Source organism: Lissotriton vulgaris, chromosome 3_1 (genome assembly GCF_964263255.1).
Source record: "Lissotriton vulgaris chromosome 3_1, aLisVul1.2, whole genome shotgun sequence".
Classification (NCBI taxonomy): domain Eukaryota; kingdom Metazoa; phylum Chordata; class Amphibia; order Caudata; family Salamandridae; genus Lissotriton; species Lissotriton vulgaris.
In genome coordinates, this window is record NC_141689.1 from 1121342875 (window position 1) to 1121364048 (window position 21174).

Sequence of the window (21174 nt, forward strand, 5' to 3'; positions counted from 1 at the left end):
TGCGGCTGGTGAATCCTCTTTTGTGTTTCCGTTAAGGTGAATTAATCCTAGTGTTTCAAATTGTCGTCTAAAATGTATGCCCTTTTTGTTCAGGTTCCCTGGAGTATTACATAAATTGATGTTAAAGTCACCTGAGATGATAAACTGTGCCTGCCAATACAGCCTTTGTAATGTTTTTATTATTTTAAACAACATATTCATATGCTCAGCTTTTGTCTCCTCACTTGGGTGAATGTAGACGTTTAGTAGTATTAGTATTGTTGGAGCCCCCTCCTTCATATGCTGTTCAAGCTTGGATACGAGAACCCAATGCGTCCCTATAGGGAGTTTTTCTAATGACCAGTCTAATTTGATTGAAAAATACGAGGACAAACCGCCCTTTGGGTGTCCAAATTTTGCCAATTTTATTGCTGGTTCGTGGTGCCCGAAAAAACCTATAATATTGTAAGGAGCTGTGCTCCAAGTTTCTTGGGCTAAGATGATGTCATACGCTTGCAGGAATTCCAGAGCACCAGGGTTTTCTATTATATATTTCATCATATAAAACAACTTCAGGTACTTATCAATAGAAACTAAAGTATCTATATTGCAATAAAGAGCTAAGAAATAGGTTTCTATAGTGCAATCAAGTCCAAGAAGGTGTGCAATTATATCAAGAGATGCAACAGTGAATGAAATTCCAGCATATTAGGAGTACCTCCTAAAATAGGCCGCCCAGACATTCTCAAACTTCTTGATACCCCCAATTCGCAGTACATACAGTTGCTCACTTTTTTTAACCTGCCTCATTTTCCGAACCCACTCGCATTTTGTTGGTATAAGATCTGATCACCATCTCTGAAGCAGGAGTGACCTGGCAACCGCCATTGCAATATATAATCGTTTAACTACCTTGTCGGGAAAATGTAGAGTAGGGTCATAACCTAAGACTTTGAGCCGAATATTAGGATCTAATATGATTATACATTCAGCCTCCAAATGACAACAAATATCATTCCAAAACCCCTGAATTAAGGGGCACTGTGATATGATGTGTGTCCAATTGGCCGTCAGATGGTTTAGACAGCAAAATACTGCCCAGATTGGCTGAGGTAGACCTTAGGTAGAAACTGTTGGGATCTGTAGGGAAGCCATTTGCTAAAGAATAGCTCCCGGTGCCAATTAGCCCCCCTCAAAGTGCTAAAATGAAGAGTTTAGTTAATACAGACTACATACTCGCTGTAACTTCCAAGTCCTCATGTTTTTCCCATTTCGTTTTGCTTTCTCCGCAAGATCTATACTCTTAAGAGGAGGTAAAAAATGTTTCCACTCCCCGGGTTTCTTAACTATGATTTCTTCAAATTATGCATATACAAGATTTTTACATTTATTAATCTGTTCCAGATCCAGATTACTCAGGAACTTAATAAGAATGTTATATGACCAGAGGAGAAGGAAATAATTCAGGATGAAATCATGCATTTCAGCAATATTCAGCCACCTATCATTCCTTAAGAAATCAGAGATTTCTCAAAAGCCGCCCTTAGCCCATTTTTGAATGATTACAGTCGAAATTCTAATCCCAAATACTGAAGTGAGTTCGGATAAGGGGGGTTAAGGAATTAGTTACGGGACTGACTATCTTCTATAAAAAGACAGACGTTTGTAAAAAAATGACTACATACACTTATAGCGCACTAGTTCAGGGGATTTCAAGATTTTTAATGGTCAGCATATCTGGTTCTCTTTACAAATTAACTTAATAAAATAATTTACAAATAGTCCTGTTTGTGATTCTATGGCAGGACACAGAGGCGAGGATTAGGCTTTACTTCCTTTGCTTTCATTACAATATTCACGCGCCAGCAGCCATTTCATAAGGCCAACTGTGAACAAAAACTAAATTTCCCATAAACCATAGGGAAGACAAAAACAATAAAATGTCCACCAATCAGGATTCAGCCCGCCGTATATTGTCCTGTGAAGCCTCTCTAGCCTCCTCTTTCTTCGCTGCTCCAGCAGCACGTCAATTAAATGTTTTGATTGTTTCTTGATTTTAACTGTTACTGCTGTTACTTGGGCACCGCAGGAGCTTTCGGGCTCACACCCGGTCGCTTTATTAGCATTTTAATAGCTTTAATTGCCTTAATTGCTTTTGTGTTTAGTGACACCACGGGAGCTCCCAACGCTCCCAAGCGCCTCACTATTGTTTGACTTGTGTGTTTATTTAAGCCGCGGGAGCTCCCAACTCTCCTACACAGCTCTTTGTGGCTCCCCTGCCAGTCTTCCGACGGGCAGGGGGCCCGCGCCTCTCGGGACGCTCGCTCTGCACGCCTCAACCCCCCAGCAGCCGGAGCACTTCCGACGCATCAGTTTCCTCAGACCTGACAGCCCGAGTGCTCCGGCTGTGGTATTGACACGTCGCAAGTCTATAATTAGCCTAATATTTGGTGGTTTTCAAAGTCGGGTGCCTTAATTAGCAGGGCTCCGCTCGTGTGAGGTGTTTTGGAGTGTTTTTTTAGGGTGCGAGCCAGCGCCTGAAGGGAAAACACCCTACGAGGTAAGCCCTGATCAGTTTCCTTGGGACACCCCAGGCGCTATAAACCCCTCAATTCATTAGGGGGCAGTCCCACAGTGTATTGTTTACTATTATTCACTGGTACTTACCTGTAATTTCCCTCTTTGTTAGTGGGCTTTATTTGTTCACTGGTGGTTATTAAGTCCATGGACTACGATGAGTCTGGGGATTATTTAGAGGAGGAAAAAGTTACTTACCTCCCCTTTGACAACCAGTTCTGTGAGGTAATAGACGCTTCCATCCTCAAGTCTGTGTCACAGGTGGTAGCCCCCTGGAGAGGAGATTGGCAGCACACCAGGCGCAGTGCCAGCAACCCCTCAAACCGAGGGAAGATGTTAATGGGCCGCTGGCCCCGCTTCCTCCAGGGCAGATATTAGCCCCGCAGGCTACCCCACAGCAGAACATGGACAAGCACAATCATACGTACGACCCCTGGGTCGATCTCAACACTTTTGTGCGGCTCAAAAAGGCTTTCTTGGCGCCCAACCCATCCCGGAACCCCAGACACCGGGCCCTTCGGGTCAGCTCCTCTGTCTCCACTGCAGTTGGACCAAGGGGAGGGGGATGAGTCCCCCAACACTTCTGACGGTGATGGTTCTAGACCGTGGCGCTTGGTGACTGCACCTCAAGGGGAGTCGGATCCTTCCGCAGGTTCAGACCCCACGGTGCATGGGGATTTGCTGGACCCGGATGACCTTTTGCACCTCAGATCCGTGAACTGGTGCCTGAACCCCAGGGTGGCAGTCTACATGGCCAGCCGCCTCAGGAAGCCCCTAGACAAAAAGGTTAGAGGTTGTCTAAAGGCTGAATGCCCCTGGCCGCCTTTGGAGCGGAAAGTGGCCGTCACTCCGGAGATCGACACCAAGATGGCCACTTTCCTAGCCAAATTTGTCTGCGACCCCAAAAAGGGTATTGACCGGTCCTGGCGTACATGTCAGGATAAACTCCTGGATGTCGCCGGTCGTCTGGCCAAGATCATGGATATAGCGGAGGACGCCACAACCTCAGGTGCCCTGATTTCCCCGGAAGTTTTGTCTAATTGGGCCCAAAGAGCCATCATCGTCCTGGGGAACGTCAACTGCGCCATCTCTACTGAGAGGCGCAGGTTGTTACTCATTAAGATTGATCCGAAGTTGGAGGAGCTGTCCACTTTGGAGGTAGGTACAAATGCACAGGGAAACCTCTTTGGCGATCCTTTTATAAAGGAGCTTGGGAAGTTTGTTAATACGTTCAACTCCTTAGACAAAGTGCAGTCCTCTATTAGGCGGATCTTCACCCCCAGTGTTTTTGCCGTAGCCAGTTGAGGTAGGGGGTGCTCGTCTGGCCGTCCGTTCCTGACAGCCTCCAAAGGTGGTGACTCCAGACGTGGCCAGTGGCAGGACCCCAGGAAGTTCGGTACCTTCTACCAGACCAAACCATATCCCTGTCGTCGCAAGGCAGAGGTGGCCACAGAGGCAACTTTAACAAGGTAAGAGTTCAGGACCCAAAGGGGATTTTGATTGGGGGGCGTTAGGCCCGTTTTCAAGCAAATTAGGCAAATATTTCCTCAGACGCATGGGTGATTGAGACGGTGGGGTGTCCATATCGAATTCTGCGGCACTCCGTCTCACATCCACCCTCCGGCTCCCTTATTTTTACCCCGGACCAAAAGGTTTTGGTGAGTCAGGAGGTGGTGGAGAAGAGGGACGGCGGACAACATCCCGTCATCAATCTGAAAGAGTTCAATTCGTGGCTACTCTATCGCCATTTCTAAATGGAGGGTATTCACCTCTTGCGGGATTTTCTCCAACCTTCCGATTGAATGGTCCGCTTGGACCTGAAAGATGCCTACCTAGCGGTTCCAATCTTCCCTCTGCACAAGTGGTTCCTTCAGTTCGTTGGGGAGTCTCAAGTTTGCGAGTTTGTCACCCTCTCATTCGGTCTTTCATCAGCCCCTTGGTGCTTCACCAAGCTGATGCGGCCAGTGGTAGAACATTTGTGGGCTCAGGGTATTCGTCTCATCATTTACATCGATGATATACTGCTCATGGATCAGGTCCCGGTTCGAATCTCTTCGCACTTGCAAATGACAATAGACCTTTTGGAATCTCTGGGGTTTGTAATAAACGAGGAGAAGTCAAATCTCACCCCTTCACAGACAATCAAATTCCTGGGTTTCTTGGTAAAGTCAGTCGAGGCGTCCCTCAGCCTTCCCCCTCTGCCCCTCCTCTTTAAGAAGCCCCTCCTGGGCTTCTTAAAGAGGTGGGTCACCGCAGCATGTTTCCAGAGTGCCGGAACCATGGACTCCAGCAATGAAGAATTTAAGACATTCAGAATCACCTGAAGATGGAGGGTGTCTAGTTGCTTCATTATGGAAATTGGGAGAGGGTCCTTCGGTGAGCCAGATTTGATTTTATTCAAAATGGTTTTCAGGGAATCAAGATTTAGAAGTGGCCAGGAATCTAAATGTGGTGTGGAGGTGAAAGACTCTAGTGGAGACTTGCATAGAGAAACAGTCATGTGGTCAGTGGGGAGAGGTACAGTACGGGGCAGAGTTTTAGTTTGGGGCTGAGAAAGTCTGCAAGTGTCAGAATCTATGATCTCCAGCTGAACTTTTTCAATCCTAGATGTGAAGAATTGGGCGAGATCGTTCATTTAATGGCAGAGGGTTGGCAGTTGTTTTGGAGCCGGCCAGTTCTTTCATCAGGTTGAAAAGTGTTTTTGAACAGTTGGCAGCTTTGGAAATGGTGTCTGAAATGAAACCATACAGGCTATCTTTCCTGGTCCCCTTCATTACTGGGCCCTCCAACGTTTGAAGATTGAACATCTCAGGAAGGGACTCTCGTATTCACAAATAGTTCCTTTGTCTCCTGAAGCGATCGAGGAAATGAACTGGTGGCTGGCCCACATGGAGGAGTGTGGCTCACTGATTAGAGCGGCAGACCCTGATGCAGAGGTCTGGCCCGGGACCAGGGTTCAATTCCCGACGCGGCAGGGTCCTGAGCCCAATAATGTCCACGGACTCGATAATTCTCGCCTCGGTGCCTACTCTAATCATGGGGTCCCAAGCTGCAACTCTGGGCAATAGCTTGCTTAATCTCCACTACGGCGGCCCACCCACTGCGGGATGCCTGGCTTTCACCTTGGGGATGCCCAGTAGGGGTTATCTCACAGGGAAAAAGCCAGGACGGGTTCCCAAGGCAAGCGCCTTGATGCCTTCGGGTGATACATGCGCTATATAAGTCGCAATACATACATACATACATACGAGGCATGGAATGGCAGGGCAACTTTTGTCTCTCAACCCGACTTGGTGATCGAGTCGGATGCCAGCAGCTCCAGATGGGGCACGCGATGTGGAAAGTTCTCAACCAGCAGAAAATGGTCCTCCACCGAACAATCCCAGCACAAAAATTCTCTGGAGTTGATGGCAGGGTTGTTCTCTATCCGTTGCTGGACCAAGGAGAAGGTGAATTGCTCGGTCCTTCTCAAAACGGACAACGTAGCTGCAGTGCGCTACGTCAATCATCTAGGAGGGACGCGGTCAAAGACATTGTCAGATCTAGCACGGCCCTTCTGGGAATATTGTTTAGTCAACCAGATATCCATGTCGGCGGAGCATCTTCAAGGGAGCTCGAACCAGGTGGAAGATTGGCACTCTCACCACTATAGATATTCCAGCCTTTGGAAACTGGATCCTCAGATCTTCCGGGTGATCTAGGACAGGTGGGGCCCTTTCTCCATAGATCTCTATGCATCCTGGATGGATTACCAGCTCAACAAGTATTGCAGTTGGAGGCTGGATCCACATGCGACAGCAATAGATGTCTTCCTCCAGGATTGGAACAAGGAGCAATTCTACGCCTTTCCCCCGTTCGCAATGATCAGGAGGCTCACAGCTCAAGTGCGCCGACAGGGAGCAGAGGTAGTGGTGATCACACCCATTTGGAGATCGCAAGCTTGGTTTCCAGCGATGATGTAACTTTCTTGGGATTTTCCAATCCCTCTACCCCTGTTTACCCAATCTCCTCAGGGTTCTCCAGAGCAATCCTCAACAGCTGGTCCTAGGGGGATCTCTCAACCTTTAAGACCTTCTATTTTAAACCAGTTCCCCCAATAGCAAGCAATATGGCTGATAGGCTATGAACTGGCCTAGTCCTCGCCTCTGTGTCCTGCCATAGAATGAGAAATTTCCCAGCTATCGTAAAGGAAAGTTTCCAATTATATTAAGGACACGGAGGTGAGGATTAGCCCCCGCCAATAAATCTTTTTTCTGAAAACATTTCTTCCCTCACATAGCGATAAAGATGTGAAATTGGGGAGGTTGTTGGATACCAGTGATTGGTACTCAGATCAGTTTATTATGCTAAAGTATTGTTTTCATAGTATTATCCTCCTTTTTACTATTTTCAAATGTTCTGATGTTGATTTGATTTGTACTCTGTGATACATTGTCCGGTTCAGTGGAAATTAATATGTTGATGTTGTCCCCAGAGGCAAAATCCAATAAACAGGAGTGATCAGACTGGAGGATAGTAGCAGTCACAGGAAGAAAGAGGAGGCTGGAGAGGATTCAAAGGACAATATACGGTGGGCTGAATCCTGATTGGTGGACTTGTTATTGTTTTTTCTTCCCTATGGTTTATGGGCAATGGAGTTTTTTGTTCACAGTTGGCCTTATGAAATGGCTGCTGGAGTTTGATTATTGTAATGAAGGTGAAGGAAGTAAAGCCTAATCCTCGCCTCCGTGTCAGTTATAGAATTGGAAACTTTAGCTAGGAAATTTCTCATTCCAGCTTGAGCCTTGACATATATTGTGCAAAGTATGCAAAATAATAATCCCTAAGATTGGGGAGACCTAACCCACCATTCTCCAGCTCCACATATAAAGTGCCCAATGCTATTCGGGGGGTTTTCTTACCCCAGAGAAAGGATGCAAACATAGACTCTAATTTGGCAAATAATGGTGCAGTTAAGATGCACAGAATCGCAGAGAATAAAAAATTAAATAGGGGGAGAATGGACATCCTAATCAGAGAGACCATACCCATGATAGTTCGCGGAAGCGAGCTCCATCAATGGAATAAGTCTTGTACTTTCAGCAGAATCAGGGCGAAATTTAAGTCATACAGTTCGGAGATTTGTGACGAAAAATAAACTCCCAGATATCTTTTTGGTTTAGAATTTAGACAGGACAAGATATCAGCGTATAAAACATCGGGCTTGCATCACACTGGATTATTTCCGTTTTCTTTTTGTTGATTTTATATATGCCGAGAAACTCAAAGTGCTCAAAAATCTAGAAAACTTTTGCTTGGACCTCCTTATCCCCTTTATTATTAGCATGATATTGTCCACATATAATTTAAGTTTCCCCATAGTTGGTAGAGGGGGACCCATAGCTGCATTATTTCGGATTGAATAAAAAAAGCAAATAACACGGGGGACAGTGGACAACCCATCCTGGTCCCCCGTTTAACACTAATTTAACCTGCCTCAGAGGCATTAATAATAATGCTGGCTTCTGCATTAAGGTACATTCTCTGGCTCAGTCCCGTAATTTTGGGAGGTATACCGAAGTTTGCAAGGATACAAAATAAAGTCTCCCAGACCACGAGGTCAAATGCCTTCTCAGTGTCTAATAAAAGGACCAAAGTTGGTATTTTCTGGGTTTCGAGAATAATCCAGTGCTTCGGCTAAATAATGCGTATTAGCCCCAAGCTGCCTCCCTGCAATAAAACCATTTTGATCGAAATGGATCAGGTGCAAGGCTATTATATTGAATCTGTTGGCTTAAAGATTAGTAATGATTTTATAATCAGAGTTGAAAAGCGTGATAGGGCGATAGGAATTAGGGTCTTCACAATTTTTTCCCTTTTTCAAAAAACTGACTATATTCCCTTTTCGGAATGAAAGTGGTATTGGGCCGCCATCTAAAATTGAATTTGCAATCAACAAAAAAGATTCTAGAATGGCACTCAAAAAGGTTTTAAAAAACTCGGCCGAAAGATCATCCGGACCACAGGCTTTGCCATTTGGGAGATATTTTATAACATCCCCCAGTTCTTCTTTAGAGAAAGGACGCGTCATTCTAATTTTATCGACCTCGGAGAGTACCGGAATTTCGTGTCTCTCGAGATATTTGCCCAGGGATGCACTATCAATAGACTGTTGTTGGCCATAGATATTCCTATAGTGTTGTGACATTATATCCCCTATGACCAATGGATCTTCACATTGGCTACCAGTTGCAGGGCATCGCAATGTACTAATCTGGTTGCTTGCTGCCTACTCCCTGGCCTGCCATGCATGGATTCTCCTGGTATAATTACTCTTGTCATATACCTTTTGCCTATGGTTATAATGAGAGGATTTGCATTTAACATAATACTCTTTGCTAAGATCCTGTTTAGCCTGGTCACGTTTCCGTTGGTCGTGGACCAAGGGGCTACTAATAAACATATCATAGCACCTTTGTACCTTGTGCTCTATATTTCGCTTGCTTTCCTTCACTTTTCTGGAGTTTGTAGCCTCTTTCCCAATGGCTAGTCTACGAATATATGCCTTAAGAGAGTCCCAGACGATATGAGGAGGTGCCGTACCATGGTTTTTGTGCAAGAAACTCCTTTATCTCTGTTTTATAGAGAAGCAACCAGCTTTCTTCCAATAGGTATTGCCTATTTAAAGTCCATCTTTTGGAATGAGTGATGTTTTTGACTAACTCTAGCTCTAGAATGGTCATGGCATGATCCGAGAATCCGTTCTGAAGAATTCTCTGCTGGCTAAAAGTCAGTGTCCTAGATGTGAGAAAGAAATCAGTACATGAGGAGGTGCGAAATCTACCCAAAAAAACAGGTATATGCAATCCTAGTCTGGAATACTGCCCTCCATGGGTCAATTATATCCAAAGTCATTCCATAATTTTGAATAACTCTAAGAGGCTTTGGTTGAATTTGTTTTAGAAATGACTGAGGAATCAATTTTAGGGTTCATTAAACAATTAAAATCTCACCCTATAATCACTTCACCAGGATTTTGAATTAGAGTTTGAAAAAGCTCTTCATATGGTAAAGGATTATCCTCTACTGGGGCGTAAATGCTAGCAAAAGTTAGAAGTCTATTCCTCAGATTGCAGGTCGCCCAACACCACCTTCCACTCTGATCACTTATAGAATTAACCACCTCGACTTAAAGTTTTTTACCCAAGGAGATCGCTGTGCCGCGATGTGATGCAGAGGAGGAGGAGAAGCCTTGATATACTGCCCAGGACATGAACATAGGAGAGTCTACTAGCTTCTCCGCCGATATATGGGTCTCTTGAATTACAATAACAGCCGGATTTTCGGTCTTAATTGATGTTTCAATGGCCCGCTTTTTCTTTTTTATTGTTAATACTGTTAACATTAAAAGAGACCACCTTTAAAATTTCTAAACTAGAAGTGCTCGTAAAAGGCAGATTCCATGTATTCTGCAATGTCCCAGACGCACAGGAATTATCGCAACAAATTTCTTCAAACAAGTCCTGATTGCTTCGATCTGGCTCTGTAAAATTGCAGATGTCACTAGTTGCTTATTTATCTCTTTATCGGTCTCCCGTCCTTTCTTAGTTTGGTGTTCTTTCCTCTCAGATAGCGTCTGGGGCGCTGATAATGTTCTTTCTTCTTTTTTCCCTGCTTTTTCTTTTCTTAGGTAGCAACCGGCACAAAGTCATGTTGCCAGTTATGGGGAGTTGGGTAAGCCTGTCAGGTTCTAGCAGGAAAAGTGGACTGCTCAGAGCGGCTTTCAGGGGAGGGGGTGGGGGGTCACAGAGGTGGAATTGGAAGCATGAGGAAAAAAAGAAATCCATTTGAAAAATTTAGATTCATCCAATTACTATTCATATTCTGTCATGGTAAGTGTAGGGTCAATGATTGATGCTGCACATCTTAGCATATTGCGCAATGTGTTAATGGATTAAAAGGCTATCCTGTATTCTTTCTGTAATTATCAGTAACAATCTATTTTTCCTTATTCACAAATATGGATTCTTGGACCATTTAAACTTGTAATAAATGATGATGGAATTTTAATCCTTAATGGATCTATTAATTTGCCTTTATCAAATTTTGTTAAAAAATCTTTTGAACTTACTTCATTTCTCCTTGTCATTTCCTGTGGATCCTAATGGTTTCCCTGTTTATGGAAATGTCTTTAAATGCTAACTCCTAAGTACCTCTTTGCCTCTTTGCATCAACTAACAAGGGACCATACGACCCTTAACACAGTTTGTATGGTGATTATACCCATAGGTCAAGTTTCAAGAACACCCGCTCCATCACTATACAGATTAATAATACCAGGCTCCCGGTATTGCACACCTGCTATTGTGGTGCCTTGTGAGCAGTTTGAATGTTCCTAAAACTCACCTTCACCTAGTATAACTCTTTTGGAATATCTGAGGGCTTATGTTAAAATGTGGTTTAAATTCTTGTAGATGTTCCCGAAGACAAGGCCAGCGGCTGAGGTATGTAATGAAAAAGCTGGCTTTGTTTCAACAGACTCCGTGTATTTCAATGACTTTACAATGATGATAAGCACCACCAGCACTTCAAAATGCAGCAAGAGAGAAGAGGTAGGAAGCACACAAAGCTATATCAATAAAGTGACACTGAGCCAGCTTACATTAAAGGTTGTGTGGTGCTTGAATAGGACTGTACAATGGCAGGCCATCAGAGGACCGAGGTATGCGAGGGAACCTCTGATATCTGTACTTCAGTTCTAGACTACTGACTGTGAATATGTTACTCGGTTAGTCCATTACTAGTGGAAGTGTTCTGAACTATCAGTGTTGAAGAGATGGAGCAGTGCTGTGGAAAGTCCTCGTGGCACCTGAGCAGACACTGGTGAATATTTAGTAGCGAATGGTAAAAGACAACAATATTTTAATTTCGGCTCTAGGTCTGGTGTGGGATGCTGAGGTGTCAGAGGGAGGACCGTGAAGCTTGTTGCCTAGCAACTATGCAATGCCAGCGTTGTGTGCAAGTCTCTTGAGGGAGTATTTGTTGATGGGCGGTGCATGTTATTGAAGTTTTACATTCATGCGGTTATGAACAATCCATCGATGCACCACAGTTGTGAGCGGCACCCAATCAATGCCTGGGTTTGCAAGAAGCTGTTTTAATGTGTCATTTTTGGCAAAAACATTCTTCTTTGAGATGTGACTTTGCCTCAAGAAGAGGTGTAAGAAATGTGTTCACGTGGTACAATTGACGTTTATTATTATGACGTTTCCAGGCGACTGATTCCACCGCAAAGGAATTATTTTTAATTGCAGCACATGCACTCTTTCTTCAGTCTGTTTCTGTCTACTTTAATGTGGGGTTTACTAATGGCCTCTGCTGACTGTTTGTAGAGGCGCATATTGAATATCAAGGGCTCAGGGGGAAATGATATGGAACCAGTATGAGGAAGTTAGTAGTCTTGTATAAATGTGGTGCTTCCACTGATGGAGGAACTCATGATCCATTGCTGTAGAAGTATAACAGAAGAAATAAGGGAACATGGTTTCGGTGTTGAAATAGCGGGCATATGGCCAATTCAAAAGAGTGCCTGTCTTAAGTTTGGTACACAATGGATGTAGGAAAAGAGGTAATTTCGTCAAATGCTGCATATCAAAAAATCAAAGAAACCAGTTTCCTCTTTGAGAGAGGAAGCTGATGATGAAGTGGTGCTGCAGGTTCGGCGTTAGAATGGTGGGCATCCTGGTAATGAAGTAAACATTGATGGAGTGGCATAAAATATGAAGTATGACACGTATTTGCATCTAACCGTCATCTCCAAAAAGACTTTTGAAAGCAAATTCAGTGGTGGTTTACATTTTGAAAACTTACTCTGTAAGGCACTAAGTTGTCATGAACATAAGTGCTAAGATACCATGTTTGCTCCCTACCTCGGTGAAAAACTATGCATCTACTCCCCCCTCCCTCTCATCTCCCTACCTCAACTACCTCAGATCTGTCGCGTTCACATATCCTACCGTCTATCGGACTCTTCTTTTTATAATGTTGCTATGTATATTTGTTTATACAATATGTAACTCAGTTACCTGTTGCTATTTTGTTTACATATCCCACTGTACACCGTTTACTCCTTTTTTACCATTACGATATGTATGTATGTTTATATATATATATACACATGTATATATACATATATATATTTTTTTCTTTTTCCATCGTGACAATAACAGTACAGCCAAAAGTAATATTGGCACATAGTACATAGCCATGTAGAAGTAATGTAGAGAAACAAAGAACCCCAAAAAAAGTACATACGCTCCATAGAGCTTTCCACAGCCTTATTGCCCACATCCCGAAGGCCGGGCGGCGTTGAACTTAGGGTCTCCATAGGATCTGGCAATGTTAAAACACAGTACGTACATCCGCAAATATCAAAATCATAACTTTTAACAATAAACCATACACAAACTATAGGTGCCAATTCCATCGTCTCCCTCCCGCTTATGCTATGTTGCGTAGCTGCTGCCTGATCTCATAGTGCTGAGAAATCCCAATGGTGTTACGGCAGTCTGAGGCGTGCCACAGACGTGGACAATGACCGCACTGAGGCGGGGTCCTTTCAACCAACTGACCCACTATCATCCAGTCGCAGTGGGGAACCCTCTGGACGTGCCCCCTCGTTGTGCGAGGACAACAAGTCCCTGCTTCTCCTGTATTCGAGGTATAACCCCCAGAAGATTTTAGGTCTACTTTTGGGAGGCAGTAGTTCGCTGTAAGTCTCTGATTGTGTACAGCAATAAGTCAAATCTCGAACCCACTGCTCTGTCTTGGGAAGGGGAACCCTCATCCAGCACATAGCTAGCCTCCTTTTCGCCAATAGCGTCCCCATGTCCACTATCTTACGCTGCGCTTTTGGTAGTGCCTTGGAGTAACCTAGCAGTGCAAGCGCCGGGTGGGGGTAATTTCCATTGCAAGGATCCTGCTGAGTTCCTGAAACACCACTCCCCAGTATTGTTGTATCCCCGCACACTCCCATGCCAAGTGCACGAACCCTGCACCTTGTGTTCCACAATGTTTGCATGTCACACTATTTCACAGCCAAAGCGATGCAGTCTCTCCGGGGTGTGATATACCCTATTAAGGAACTTGAAATGCACTAGTCTATGCCTACCATTCAGGGAGACGGACCTCATGCTGGAACAGCAGTATCGCCACGTCATCATCAATAATTGTATTTAAGTCACGTTGCCAGGCTATGCGTGCCTTGTTGTACCCCGTCCCCCGTACAGCTATTGTTATCTTATACTGGGTCGAGACCATCTTCCTTGGTAACTCTGATTTAATTACATGCGAGAGTTCCAAGAGTTCCGGGGGCTCTTGGAAGTCGTCCCCTAAATGTTCCTGCCAGGCCTCTCTGACTCTGTGAAATTGAAAACGTTGCATTCCTGTGAGCTGCATCTCCTGGGCTGTCACGTCCAACAGAGTTTTAAGAGTCCCATTTAAAATCATGTCGCCCGCCGTGTGTATACCTATGGCTTTCAGGGCCCTAATCACACCCTTATCCCTACAAGGGGCCAACCAGGTGGCCCATTTCATGGGCATTAGCGGAGAGTACAAAAGCGCCCCAGCGTGGTACTGTAGTATCGCATGCCAGGCTTGTCTTGGCGCATTTACTGAGTCGAGTATACCCGTGCGTCGGTCCACTGTTTCAAACACAACCGCTGGGAGCGGCAATGGGGCAGCAAATACGCTCTCTAGCTTTATGTTTGGGGCGTTCTCTCTATTGTGTATCCAGCTGTGTAGGTGTGTCCCTTGCGCCACTCGGTAATGTAATTCAAAATCGGGGGCTCCCAATCCGCCCAGCTGATATGGAAGAACCAGGACTTTCCACTGGACTCTTGCCTGTTTACCCGCCCAGGTCATACTTATCATCAATGAAGTAAGGCGAGTAAAGAAGCACTTTGGCAGTACCATTGGTATATTCATGAATAAATACAAAAATCTAGGCAAGACCACCAGACAGGGGTAAGCTTATCCATGCCGCTATGTTGTCTTCCAAACGGGACATAGCTGTACCGTAGTTCTCACGTAGTACCACCTCAGAGTCAGTGTGTAAGCGAATCCCCAGGTACCTGACAGAATCATTGGTCCATTTCAGTGGATATTCCATCTCAAACTGCTCTGAGGCAGTGGTGATGGGGAACACAATCGATGTATCCCAATTTACTTTGAGACCCGATAATGCACCGAATCGGACCACCTCCCACAAAAGCGGCGCTAGGTTCGCTGCCGGATCTCTAACATATAACAGGGTGTCGTCTGCATAAGTGGTGATGACTAATTGATAGGTAGGAAAATTAATTCGGCGGTGGGCGTGGTATTCTCTTATCGCACACACCAGTGGTTCAGCCACCAAAGCATAGAGCGTAGGCGACAAGAGGCAGCCCTGACGAGTGCCCCAATGAATCTGGATGGGTTCAGTAACATGGCTCCCGATCCTGATATGCGCAACTGGGTCTTTATAAAGAAATACAGAAATCATCTGGAGAAACACGGGGCCCAGCCCTAGTCTCGAGAGCACCACCCTCAGAAAAGACCATTCTACCGAATCGAAGGCCTTCTCCATGTCCAGAAACATGGCAACCGCCCTCGACTCTGGGCGTGTGTGTTGAATGGCTCCAAACACCGTATGGAGGTTGTAGGTGAAATTCCTGCCAGCCACGAACCCCGCTTGTTCCGGGGCGACCAGCTCTGGGGCCAGTAACGCCAACCGAGTCACAAGGATTTTGGCGTATATTTTTGTATCCACGTTTAGGAGCGACAGTGGCCTGTAGGAGCTGCACTCCTCTGGTGGCTTGTCTGGCTTTGGAACGGCTACTATTAACGCTTCCCTCATTGAGCCCGGCATCTGCCCAGATTCGCACATGTCTGCAAACAGGGCGGAGAGGTGTGGGAGCAGCAGATCCAGGAATGCTTTGTAAAAACTGACTGTCAAGCCATCCGCCCCTGGGGCACCATCAGCCTTCATACCTCCCAACGCCTAACGGATCTCGTCTAACTTTATTGAATGCATGAGGAATTCACGCTGTACGTTCGTCAACAACGGGAGCTTTATATGTTCCAAATAGTCTAGTATCTCCTCCTCGCTCCCCACGCCACGCGAGGCCTACAGCTCAGAATACAAAAACCACAGTTGATGGACAGAATGCCGAACAATGTCATACATTCACCCCAGTACAGAGATCTGGGCCTAAATCCATCGTTTTTTTGCTTTTGCACTCCACACCACCCCAGTTCAGACATGGCCATGTGCAAATCAGTCTGACCCTGTGCCTCATGGGAGCAGTCCAGCCCGAACTGCCAAGCCATGCCTTCCCTGGACCGGAAACACGCTTCCGAGGACCGGTTTCTGGCATTCCAGCCATCTTCAGCCCGGCTTGCTTGAATCCAGTGGTGTGGAGAGCATGGGACTCATGTCTGAGCATACCCATCCCACTCAGGGTGACAAATGCAAAAACCACAGTTGATGGACAGAATGCAGAACAATGTCATACATTCACCCCAGTACAGAGATCTGGGCCTAAATCCATCGTTTTTTTGCACTCCACACCACTCCAGTTCAGACATGGCCATATGTAAATCAGTCTGACCCTGTGCCTCATGGGAGCAGTCCAGCCCGAACTGCCAAGCCATGCCTTCCCTGGACCGGAAACAAGCTTCCGAGGACCGGTTTCTGGCATTCCAGCCGTCTTCAGCCCGGCTTGCTTGAATCCAGTGGTGTGGAGAGCATGGGACTCACATCTGAGCATACCCATCCCACTCGGGGTGAAAAATGGATTTAGGCCCAGATCTTTGTACTGGGGTGAATGTAAGACATTGTTCTGCACTCTGTCCATCAACTGTGGTTTTTGCAATTTTCACCCCGAGTGGGCTGGGTATGCTCAGACGTAAGTCCCAGGCTCTCCACATCACTAGAGTCAAGCTATCCAGGCTGAAGAAGGCTGATAGCCAGAAACCGGTCTTTGGATGCTTGATTCCGGTCTAGGAAAGACATGGCTTGGTAGTTCGGGCTGGACTGTTCCCATGAGGCACAGGGTCAAGGCTGATTTGCATATAGCCATTGTCTGACCTAGGGTGGTGTGGAGTGCAAAAAAACGATGGATGTAGGCCCAGATCTTTGTACTGGGGTGAATGTAAGACATTGTTCTGCATTCTGTCCATCAACTGTGGTTTTTGTACAGCTCAGAATAATAGTCCTGAAACCCACGTGCAAACTTCGCTTCATCTGTTAGCATATCACCCTCCCTTGACCTGAGAGCTGTAACCTCTATTCTCTGCCTCTGCTGCTTAACCAAGTTGGCCAAGACCCTACCCGGTCTGTCTTTTTCCCTGTACACTCTCGCTAAAGCATATTTGCCCAGGTGTTTAACCTCATCATCAGCTGCCTCCTGATATTCCACCAGAAGCCCTTTTAGTTCCTCACAGATAGCATCAATGTCTCCCGACAACAGGCGTCCTTCGCAGTCTGCCAACAGGCGCTCCAATAGCGACAGCCTACGGCAAATCGAACACAGTATTCCTGAATGTTTACTCATGGCCACACCCCTAATTTAGACCTTAAACGCCTCCCAGGCGGTCTGGAAGCTCTCCACCGACCCAATGTTAGTTTCGAAGTATGTCTCTATCGCTTCTTGCATTTCCCCGCAGAAAACCGGGTCATACAATGAGTAGGGTGGGAACCTCCATGTGAATGGGGGGAGATCCTTTCGCGGCAGTGTAAGTACCAGCAGGATTGGTGAATGGTCTGACAGAGTACGGGGTAACACCTGACACCTGCATACCTGTGAGAGCAGTCTAGACGAGGCTAGCCAATAGTCTATCCTTGTATGTATGTGTATAGCCACCTAACTCCGGATGCATACAGCGCCAAACGTCGGCCAGGTCTTAACTGACTAATATGTTGTCTAGGGCCCGGGCCTCTCTGGCTGGACGTCTGGCAGGTCCACCCGAACGGTCCACCTCTGGGCATCGAGTCATGTTAAAATCCCCTCCCCAAAGGACGGAATGGCAGGGAAACTCCCGCGCAGTGTCAGCTAGCTTAATGTAAAACTTGGGGTTGTCATAGTTAGGTCCATAAACATTAACAACCAGGAGCTCCATACCTCTGCCCACCAACCGCGATATAACATATCTGTCGTCAGGGTCAGCTGAAAACGTACTCAGTGTGTAATCGGATTTAGGGTTCACCCCAGTAAGCACCCCACGCGTGTGGGTCATGAAGCCAGCCGCTGTAACCTGTCCTCTCAATCCAGTGGCTTGCAATCTAAGACTGTCCGCCGGTAGATGCGTCTCCTGAATTAAGGCCAGGTCAACGCCAGGCCTAGTGAAATAATTCAACACCTTGCACAGCTTGCGGTGATCATTCAGACCTCGCACATTCCACGTCAATGCTCTCAAACCACCCGCAGCGTCCTCTACAGCAGTCTCACCAAGCATACTTCGTAAAGCCTGCTGAGCACTCCCTTTCTCTGCACCCAATAGGCTACCGTGTAGGTACTGACGATGACAATAAGATAGCAGGCATCACTTAACAATAAACAATACACTCCCCAACCTCTTCTGTCCCCCCTACCCACAGCGGACCTCCCCCAACTAGGTCGCAGATTCCTAACCCAAGAAATAGCTCCCCCCCATCTCCCCACCTCCCCCCAAACCTTTTACCCCAGCAAGGTGTTACCACATATGGGAGGAGGTGGCCTCGATCCATGTAGAAAGTCAATCAAATCAAAGTACTGGATGCTCATCCCGGCCACACCGGCCGACAGCAATGTGCTCTGCGCCCACCAGAGTTATCTTTAGGGTCACTGGACTGTTCAATCCTGACCCTCCAGGCCTCCGCCTGAAGCCTCGTTAAGTAAGTCCCTGTCCGTGGATGTTCTCTGTTCTTTCACCCAGTCCTTAAGCGCTTTCTGCAAGGCTTTCGGTTCTGTGAATATGTGCGCCCGGCCATTTCTGTTAACTTTCAGCTTAGCGGGGTAAAGCATAGCATAATCTATCCCCTGGTCCCGGAGTTGTCTCTTCATTGGAACAAATAGTTTCCTTGCTTCTTTGACCCTCGGCGTGAAATCGGGGTACAGGGAGATGGTAGAGCCCTCGTATGACAAAGTTTGTTTTTCTCGAGCCACGCGTAGGGCAGCGTCCCTGTCCCTGTAATTGAGAAGTTTCGCAATAATTGGGCGTGGCGGCGCACCCAGTTTCGGCCGCGGGGCCAAAGAACGGTGCGCACGCACCACGATAAATGTTGTTGAGAAAGTCTCATCTCCAAGCAGCGTCACCAGCAAGCGTTCAATGAAGGGCTCCATCTTGCCCGTATGGGTCGTCTTTGGCAGGCCAAGGATTCGTACGTTGCAGCGTCGCGAGCGTGCCTCCAAATCTTCTGTCTTGTCTTGTAACAGTTGCAGCACACTCCCCAGTTGCTTGTGTTCTGTATCTATGGTGGTTTGCGCTTCTTCCACCTCTGTAATCCTCCTCTCTGACATGTCAAGTCTTTCTGCATGCTTGTCCAACCTCTCTCCCATTCTATCCATTCTGTATGTGAGCGCATCTAGCTCCACCCCCAGTGAGGAGATACCTTCCTGCAACCCTTTTTCCATAGATTTCAACACGTCTCTTTTGTTCTGTTCCATAGCGGGCCTACCATCGCCTCCAGCGCTGCTGTCCTGAGATTTAGAACGCATTGTGTGAAGGGTAAATTGGACTGGTTGCGATCCGACTTTCCCATCCTGGTGTCCGTGGGGAACCTGTTGCCGCCCACGAGGTCAGGAGAGCCAGGCAACAACACAACTCGCCCCACCCTACCGTGCCTTAAACCCGAGCCCGGCGGCCCTCAGAGGATCCTTTGTGGGGAGTAGTGAACTCTGCCCCAACCAGTTTCCACCAGCAGGGAGACGCTCTGCCTATATTCTGCGTGAGGGTACTACACGCGCCGCAACCCCTCTCCGTCTCTTCTCGTCGCTCCTCCACTCCGCGGGCTGACACCCCGTCTCCTTTAAAGTCCACCACAGCGGGGATCTCCACTGTCCTTATGCACCCCATTATGGCCCGCAGTGTCACACAGTAGCCCAGGTCGCGCGGGACACGACACAGTGCGTTGCGCCGCCGGTTTTTAGGATCCAATATCACGACCAGCCACCAGTGTCTGCAACCATATATATCAGCCGCTCCAACGATCGTGGCCCAATCCACCAGAAGGGGAATCAAGGGTGCAGCTGACCTCCAGCGTGCCGTGGCGCTTTGAATCCTCACTTGGGCTGGCCTCTGCGGTGTTCCTCAATGTATCAGCCCCACAATAGAACCTCGCCTGAATTGTCACTAAACCCCCAGTGCAGTCCTCAGCCACTGACCTTCAGGGCAAACAGCCGGCTCAGATGACCACTCTTCCGGGGCACTCCACACCCCCGGGCTGCAGGCAGGCTTGTCAAGATGGCGCCGCACCTGGCCTGCAGGCGCCACCAAGTGCGTCTCTGTCGCGGAGGTGCCGTGTGCAGCGCTGTTTGGGGTCCCCACACTCGTCTCTCCAGCCAGGGTGCTCAGTCGGCCGCTCCGGATGCACAGGCTTCATTGCTCCCGGAGGTCGCAGGGCCGGCAGAGTATTGCGTCAGCGGCGCGACGCACGCCGGGTGACGCCGCCCAGGGGGCACGCAAATCTAGACCGGTGCTTCGCGGCCTAGTTCCACGCCGGAGTGTCCCTCGCGGATCGGCTTAGAGCGGCCAGCAGGATGCCCCTCAGCGTGTCAGCGGGCGCCGGAACTCTCCCCAAACCAGCGCGGCGGGTGAGGGTTACAGTCAGCAGGCGGCGGGCACAGGATAATGCAGGATGATTAGTCGGCTCGGCGGAGCTCGGGATCTATGCGTCCATTTTGGACTCTAGCAAGCTCCGCCCCCCATATATATATATATATATATATATATATATATATATATATATATATATGTGTGTGCATTTATATATTTTTGTATATATATATATATATATATATTCACTTAAAAAACCATAGGTTTCAGGCCATATATAGTTAGGAATTAGCATTTAAAAAAACATTGAAATTGCTCCTATATAGTTAGTTGTACTAACTATATTTTGCGCACCCGCAATACACTGCTGATGATGTCACATATTACATCATTCATGACATGGTCAGTGACATCACTGATGACATCACTGATGACATCTCATTTGACATCACTGATGACATCACTGATGACATCATCCAGTGACTGTGTGTTTCTGTAAAGTTTAAATATGTTTTACATATTGAAGAATGAGTGGATGTATAAGTATCTGGATGAAGGATGAAGGATTTAGTAGTGACTGACTGTATGAGTGAGCTATTAAATGTGTCTTACTAAATGCATGGGTTAGTGACTAAACTGTCTGAAAGTGTGCATCAGTATGTCTGTTGTTCTGTAAGCTGCTGCATGTGTTGATCAGTAGCTATATGAGTGGCTATATGGGCTATATGGGTTATTGATTGGTTGCCCAAGTATTTGAATGGGAGACTGAGTGTGTGTGTGTGGCTGGGAGGTGTGTGACTCTGTGCATAGATGTGTGAGCAGTTGATTCACTAGGTGTATGAGTTC